Here is an 8714-nt window from a genome sequence, read left to right as displayed (position 1 = left end):
TTACAAGTGGACGAAAGAGCCACATCAAATCAGAATTAATAGAGCGCTAGAAAGTGCTTAGGCCTATGGGAAGATTTTGAGTGGAACGTAATTACAGAAACCCGACCGATTTTGGGTGACAAAAAAAGATCGGATCTGTCGAAGACGTTTGACAGATATTGTAAGACACGTGTCGAAGTTGTGAAATCCAGAAGGGAGATTCAGCCAAAATGGGGTCATCTAACAGTAAAGTAGACCATTTTCACACACCTATTTTCTGTCAAATGAAAAAGAACGAGGGAAAACAGAATGGTTGTTGTTGTGTGTGTGTTAAACATGTGTGTACCGAGTTGACAACGGCTCCGCCACCTGCCTACAACACAAACCATTACCCCATAGCAGAAATAACGGCCCAGCGGGACCTCGATCTGGACCGCTCTCCGCCGCCCATGAGAACCGCACAAGAACTGGAGCAGGACAGACAGCGAATGGCACAAAGACAAACAGCGCAGTTTCATGCACATCGCCAGCGGCGCCAGTGCAGCAGGGGAAGGCAAACTCCTCAGCACAGACCGCAACAAGCAGCGAAGAACAAACCTGTGTTTTCCCATTCAAACCCGGCTAATCGAAAAGGACTGAGAGGAAGCGCTGCTGGAGGAAAATGGAACTGTTATGTTTGTGCAACAAATGCCCACTCGCACCGAGACTGTACAAAATGCAGAATATGCAAGAAGGACGGACACTGGAGCAGCGCATGTCCTTCCATAAAGTCGGATTGAACCGAGAGGGCAGGGTTCGGCTCTGGGAATTCAGTCTGGCTACAGCAAAGGGAAGTGAAAATATTTTTACTAACAAACGCACACACGACGCACACACAAACACATACACTGATTTTCTTTCTGCTATCTGCAATGAAGAAACTGCTTGCAAATCTTTTTGTGTGTCTGATGAAACTTTGAGCAAAACTATGACTGATGATTTGAGCAGTGTTGTAAATGATGAGCGTATGAGATGGGCAAAAGTACAGGGTTTTTTCTGAAGTGCCAATTTATCCGTTACTAGTCAAAGAGTTGTTGTAACGTTAGTTTGTTCATGAGTGTAAAAATGTGAACAAACAGTGAATTGTTGGATGGAAAAGAAGCAGATAAAAGAGAACAGAGTCGATAGGAGAAGGAACTGGCATGTAGGAAAAAAAAAAAGAGAAAGTTTTTCCTGATGGAAAATCAGATAAAAGAGAACAGAGTCGATAGGAGAAGGAACTGGCATGTAGGGAAAAGAGAATGTTTTTCCTGATGGAAAATACAAACAGTGAATTGTTGGATTGAACAGATACAGAGGGAACTGGCATGTAGGGGAAGATAACATTCATATTTATGAACGCCTGATTAAGTAAATGGTATGAAAAGTAAGTTTTAGATAAAAATAAGGCATTGAGTATGATTAACAGGGATTAACATGATATAAAGATAAGGAATGTTTCATTAAGCAGAACGGGAAAAATTCTATATTTTAGAGATAAAATAATTATTGAAATGATGTTTATTTTGACAACCATTGTCTTTTGAACCTAAAGGGTCCAGCTATGCTGGGAGTATAGCAACAGCGCTTGCTTGTTCAACCCAGCTTCTGGATGTTAATATGTACGTGATTTGTAATCAGTGTTGTTGATGATAACACAATTAGATAGATGTAAAGACAGCTATGTCTGAAGATTTGGGAAATCAATAATGTACAAAGTCAGATATTTTGTTGAAATTAAGTAATTGAAAGACAAGGACATTGTCTGTTTTATAAAGGAAATTATGGGTTGGAAATAATTTCCCTAGACACGTATGACTAAAAGTTAATCAGAAACTTTGCGAAACCCGCTTAGAATATTTTGATTTTCCATGTCGCTTATGAAAATTAATGTTCTGCCAATAATAATGATGTGGATGTGCTTTATTGTATTAATGTTATGAAAACAAGGTTATTTAATAATAGATTGCCATATTTTTATAACAAGAGTTGAAGGTGCAAACGGCTAGGATAGCTGTCTGTGTAATTTAGAGACTGAGAACAAGATTTGAGGAATCTTGTGATTTCTGTGAAACAGTAGAGATAAGTGGAACTGAATAATGATAATATTAAGTTGAATCTGCATACTAACCATTTGAATAAGCTATCAAACCAGTGTTAATGAAATTAATGACATGCTAAATTTCTTTATACTGTATGAAGAGTAACTGAATAGTCCTGATACAAAAGAGAGCAAATGCTGTAAGCAGCTCTGCTCTGAAGCTCTCAGTTTAAAGAGATTTGCAGATTATGTTTTTGTAAAAGTTTGATTCTGATTGGAAAGATCAACTTTGACTGGCTCCAAACAAAGAAAGTGCCAAACTAACACAAATTTAAAGAAAAGTCTGTGTTAATATGGGTTAGAAAGTAGATCAGTGTTAATATGATGAAGATTGTGATTCGGCTATTGTAATTGAATTTGCAGCGGACAGTGGGGGAAAATGCAGAGAACTTATCAGGGGCTCTGTTTGCATTTCATGAATAAGAACACTCTGCTTCAGGGGTGTAAAGTAGGGTGGAGATGTTAGAAAGACCACAGGGATAAGACTGTAGGTAGAATAACAAAGAGTGTTTTATTGCGGTCAGCGAAGGTCATTCGGTGACTGTAAAATGCCCACTGTATGACTGTAAAAGTAAATGAGGGAGAAAAGAAATTTGATAGATAAACTTTTGAAAGTTGTCAAGAAGATTGAAAGATACTAAGTGTAAGGAATTCCTTTTGAAAGGAAAAGAACTATAAAAAGTACCGGTTGACGTAAAATTACAGATGAGCTAAATGAGTTGCAAAATATTTTAAAAGTACCGGTCACTAAAAGGATGATTGTGTTTTGAATGAAACGCTTTGATAAGGTTTTAGATGATATAGAGAGACAAATCTAACGAATGATTTATAGTGATAATCATAAAATGTATGACAAGCAGAGAGAGCAGTCTAAAAAGATAGTATGAACCATAGAAGCAGATTGATCAACTCCTAGAGAAAACATTGAAGTCGGGTATTAAATTATGGTAATTGAAAATCTGACAACTAAAATTGAAATGAAATTTGAAACGTTATTAAGAACTAGAATAATTATTATTTCTTTAAGAAAAAATAAGCAGAAGCAGTGTTACAGGATTAACAGTTGCAAAATGTAAAATGTATAAAAAAGGCATTTGATTAAACAAAAGCTTGTTGTTGACTATGAAAAGAGCCAACAGCCGATGTTTTGGGTTCAAAAGATAAGATTGTGAATTGGCCAAAACAGGTTTGCTTATCTGGATTTGGTATGTGCTGTGACTGAAACTGCCACAGTTTCAGTGCAACAGAGACTCATTCTGAGTGGAAATTTGTAATGTCTAAATTACAATACATGTAATTTATGGAAAAGATGCCTTAAGATGGTAGATAAAGTCTGAAGTTAAAAGTTTATGAGAATGCAGTGTATCAGTCCTGAATGCCTCAAGAGTCTCTCTCTCATTCAGTGTCAGCTGAAAGCTGTTGTCTGAGCCTGTGTAAAGCACAGTGTTTCAGTTGAAAATCATAGACACAGAGATGTTAAAGGAAATCATTGCCATTCAAAAGGGCAATTTGTACTTAAAACGTTTTAAAAGTAAAACTGAAAGACTTTAAAGAAGTCTTTAAAATAATACTGATTTGAACTTGTTTATTTTGGGACCAGTGACTGTCTCATTTTAGCCTCCACCATAAAACAGGGCTGATGGCTCCGGCTACAGAAGTAACAGTACACTGAATGTACGATTGTGATCTAAATTCACTGAGTATAATAATGAATTTAAGTGATTAAATACTGCTGTTATTAATCCGTCTCCCTATGTTTAACACTAGTAGGCAGTCCGAATGGCTCTGATGACTCTTGAATGCGCCTTTTCCTAAGCTCCAGAAAACAACAGATTATGTTGAAGAAAACGGTCACAGATTCTGTAATGGGGAAAAGCGGTTACCAGTGTGTACGAGTGATTACTTCAAAGACGGGTAAGATCTTAAGGCCAAAAGGACAACCTAAGACAGAAGGGTCACGCAAAAACACTGGGCATTTCCTGATGGAGGTGTTTTTTTATGTGAGATGGATATGAGAGTGGCGCTGATTGACTGAGTGGCGATCAGCTTCAGCAGATCATTGAGAGGCGAGATGAGCTGTAAGAAGTTCAGTCTGCCCCAGAAAATGTGAGCCCCTATACCACTCACAAGAAACCGCGTTGATTGTATGGCTTGTCCTCCATTGTGACGTGTCTGCATCTATGCCAGGGAGACAACACCCTGAAGAAAAGAAAATTATTGCTTAAGAGCTAATGGAAATAGGCTTTCAAGAGCCAACTGAGACCGTGAGGTGATTGTCATTATTTGTTGTGGAGACCGTAACAAGTCGTATTAATTTATATAAGGAACATGATGTTGGTTGCCTCATGGGCAAGGAAAAAACGTTTGATATTGAACTAGTTTTAACTTCTGAAGGTCGTTGGACATGGTGGTGGCTAAAGATGAGAACAGCTTGTGATGAGTCAAGAGAAATTTCTGAAAAAACGAAGGTTAGGTGAATTGAGTATTTAAACTAAAGATAACCTTAGAAAAGATCATAGCATAATGTATTTTAGATTATTGTAATGGTTCTAATTTGAGTCAAATATTTGTATTTTGACATTTGTGAACTATTAAGGATTGACTATGACTATGATTATTTTAGTTGCAGTCCTAGGAGGCTGTTGAAAAGATGATTTGCTTATAGTGAGAGAGAAAGAGACTGTTTGAGTGGACTGCTGAGAGACTGCTTGATACTCTGTCTGTCTTTCTGTTATCAGTCAGATAATGAACCAAAAAAACAATCCAGCTGACTTTTCTAAAATCAAATGAATAATGAACAGACATGCCTTGAAACTGGTAAAGAGGCCATAAATAAAAACATTAGATAAAAGATACAGGAAAATGTAAGGTTAAACTGTCATTTAAAATGTAAATATTTTTAGAGAAAATATATAAATAAGAAATATGAGCGGTTCATAGTCAGGGATGAGTGTGAGTGTTAATTCATGTTTTGAACAGTATGCGTTAGTTAAGGACAACGTTTGGGTTAGCAAACTTTATCCAAAACAAATGTTACCAAATAAATATTAACAAATATTGCAGTTTTTCCTGTAGCTCAAACATTAGAGTGTGACACCTGTAACGCCAAGGTCATGGGTTCAATTTCCGAGGGAAAGCAAGAACTGATAAGAATGTAAATGTGTACCTTGAAATGGAAGTCACTATGGACGTCTGATAAAAGTAAGAGAATTTTATTACGTTAAATTTATGCACGAGATGAGTGTCGTGCATAAAGAGGAGGATGAATATGCTCGTGGCGGGAACAAGAGAACGCACAGTAAAACAAGTGATCAGATGAGTCTTTGAACTTTTTAGTATGGATAATTTGTATTCAGGCCACAAACAAAGACATTTCGGCCTCACAAGGGGGGCTAAACCCACTGTCTTCACAGCAGGCTGAGAGGTTATCTAGCTTTGACCTCATCGGTATGTAAGGACAGTAAAAGTCCAGGGGGAACCCACTGGTGGTCAGATAAGAGCCTTTCAACTCTTCAGGGGATCAGAAGGACCATTTGCATTCAGGAAAGTCCAGGAGAGGTTAGAAGAACTTTATTTGTCTTAACCAGCCAGATCTGGATTACTAAGGGGTTCACATTTGCTGAAAGCCATCGCACAGGTGGGAAGATAAATGTTGGGAGGACATTGGGTTTAATTGTGTGCATTGTTTGTATTTTAAGTGTGCTAATAACAAGAATTGTTTCGACAGGAAACGCCAGGGCAGATGCGGCAGCACAGCAGACAAAAAAAAAACTATGTGACAATAACCTCAACATTTGTTTTTCTTTACAGAAGATGCAGACTTTTCACACACACACACACACACACACACACACACACACACACACACACACACACACACACACACACACACACACACACACACACACACACACACACACACACACACACACACACACACAATGGTCAGATAAGAGCCTGAACTCTTCAGGGGGGGCCTGAACTCTTCAGGGGGGCACCTTGCGCAGCGCATAACTTAACATTTTCATTTTGCAGGATGTCAGAACGGATTGAACCAAACAGAACTGATTCTGTATTGTTTTGTTAACATGAGCAACATGGGTTGAATGTTTTTTTGGGGAACAAGGACCCCGAGTGCTATTCAATGAGCAAAAATTATCCGGTGATATGTTTCAGGTTGAAAATTTCACAGGTCACACCAAAGGGACGGCAAGACAAGCGGTCACTAACAAAATCACTTAAGGTCTGCTTTCGCAGGTGACAGCAGACAGTAAATGACTCATTCCAGTGGGGGTGCGATCGTGATCTAAGGGAAAATCTTGTAAGGATTTGAAAATGATTGAAGAGTGTTAGACCTGGGTCGAAGCATCTGACCTTAACCACACCAACCAACGTCAGCAACCCAAAACACCAACGCAAAGAATAAAGTGGGGGATCAATGATATGTGCTAGAAACTATCTACCCCGCCAACGTTGGAAAAATCCTCTCTACGGCATGCAAAGTGTCATATTGGTGAAGATGGAACGTCCATGAGGCAACGAGATGATCAACATATCTGGAGAAAATGTTGACCAATTAATGGTTGAAGAAAAGTTTTATGATTTTTATTTGATTGAATCAAATTAGGGCTTAGTATTGATATAAATCTAATCATTTGACTTGTGCAAAGAAAAATGTGTTTTCAGGTAGAAGATTTATTAATTAATGTGAAGTATGGTGATAAGAAAAAAAACGGTATGTAATGGAAAAGTCGGGTTAGATTTTATTAAATAGATTTTAATTAAATACAGCTTTAGAAGTAAAACCATTTCCTGACAAAATATTGTGATTAATTGAAAAAGCTACATATACAAATACATAGTGTTATGATTGTATGTGTTATTCTGATAATTTTGTTATTAATGGGTACAGTCTATCCTAGGGATGAACAAAATATGCAGATGGTACGAGTGACGGAAGTTGCAATTATAATCATTTACGTTTTTCTTACTATATGCTTTGAGCTATGTCTGGGATGACTGAGGGTCTGGTTCTCAACCAGGAAAATGCGATAACAATGTTTGTTCATTTTTAGCCCGGTTTCAGACAAAATGCTTATTTATTTGATACAAGCTTTTTACTTTTTCAAAGTTCAAGTAGAGTGATCAGGTATACGAGAATAAGACATGAAGGGCATAACTGTGATGTAAGAAACTTGAATTAATTCTAGTCTTATGTAAAGACTTGAATTGATTCTATTCTGAAGATTTAATAGCGTAATGGGTTTAATTAAAATTAGAAAACAAGGCTGAATTTTTATATATATAGTTTATCAGAGAATGATAAAGAGGAGGAATATTGTGATGGAAAAATTCAGTATTACTTAATTTTCATCGTTTTCCTAACTGTTAATATCATTTAGTCATATGTTTCTGTGAGGATCTCTTACAGCTGAAGGGGACATAAAAGAACAAACACAATAATGCCAGATGGGCCAGGAAAGAGAACAACCACCTGGGGCACGAGAAAGAGTTTTAGTTAAGGAATACAGGGTGTCGTATAATAATAGGGTCCCAGGCCCCCTCCTGAGGGAAGCAGGAGGTCATTTAGATTGTAGATGAAGGCCTTTTGACTTCTCAGGGACAAAGAACAGCATGTGTTCTGGGGGGGGGGGGGACCAGTCCATACCAGCTTGAGATATAAGATGTCTTTAAGGAAATTTACAGAAACTGGGAAAGGAGGAGTCAAGAATGTCAGAAACCTGTATAAAATGTCTATGTTTCATTGAGTCCACTAGGTCATTCTATTTCACATCTGGGTGGCTGCGGCTGTGAAAAGAATCCTCAAAGAATAAACCTTTTCTCTTTAAAACAATTTTTGCTTCTTGAAAGTTTCTTACACCTTTGATGCTGTTTTTATTAATCTCTGAAAATTGCTTTTACAATACAACAAAGTTTATTTCAAGAGGAATTTATTGATTGATAAAATTAAATTAAATATCCCCAAAATATCCCCAACTGAGCAAGCCAAAGGCAACAGTGGCAAGGAACCGAAAAACTCCATCAAGTGACCTAATGGTGTCCTAAAACTCCATCAGGTGACCTAATGGAGAAAAAAAACCTTGGGAGAACCCAGGCTCAGTCGGGGGCCAGTTCTCCTCTGGCATTTATGAGCTAGAGGCCGGATTGTAGTTTGAACTGTGGGATTATATGAATGCTTGGCTGAAGAGATGCGACTTTAATCTAGTTTTAAACTGGGAGAGCGAGTCTGAGCAACGAACAGTATCAGGAAGACTATTCCAGAGTTTTGGAGCCAAATGTGAAAATGCTCTCCCTCCTTTGGTGGTTCTGAATATCCTAGGTATGACCAAAAGCCTTGAATTTAGTGATCTTAAAGAGCGCGATGGATTATAGGGCGATAGAAGATCCGTTAAATAGACTGGAGCTAAGCCGTTTAGGGCTTTATAAGTCAGTAGCAATACCTTGTAATTAATACGGAACTTTATAGGTAACCAATGCAGTGATGATAAAATCGGTGTTATATGATCATATTTTCTTGATCTCGTAAGAACTCTAGCGGCGGCATTTTGGACTAACTGTAGCTTGTTTATTGAGGATGCAGGACAACCAGCTAATA

At 37.8% G+C, this 8714-nt stretch overlaps 1 long non-coding RNA gene across 1 annotated transcript; it reads right to left on the bottom strand.

Moving 5' to 3' along the window:
- Positions 1-1381: 1381 nt before the first annotated feature.
- On the bottom strand, positions 1382-8008 carry LOC309481421. The gene is made up of 2 exons (XR_014200010.1): positions 6062-8008; positions 1382-5477 (listed from the first exon to the last, which is right to left on the bottom strand). It is a non-coding gene; the product is annotated as an uncharacterized lncRNA (long non-coding RNA).
- Positions 8009-8714: the final 706 nt, after the last annotated feature.

This window comes from Leuciscus leuciscus (genome assembly GCF_965113295.1).
Source record: "Leuciscus leuciscus genome assembly, chromosome: 1".
Taxonomy (NCBI): Eukaryota; Metazoa; Chordata; class Actinopteri; order Cypriniformes; family Leuciscidae; genus Leuciscus; species Leuciscus leuciscus.
This window is presented reverse-complemented; position numbering and strand designations above follow the sequence as displayed.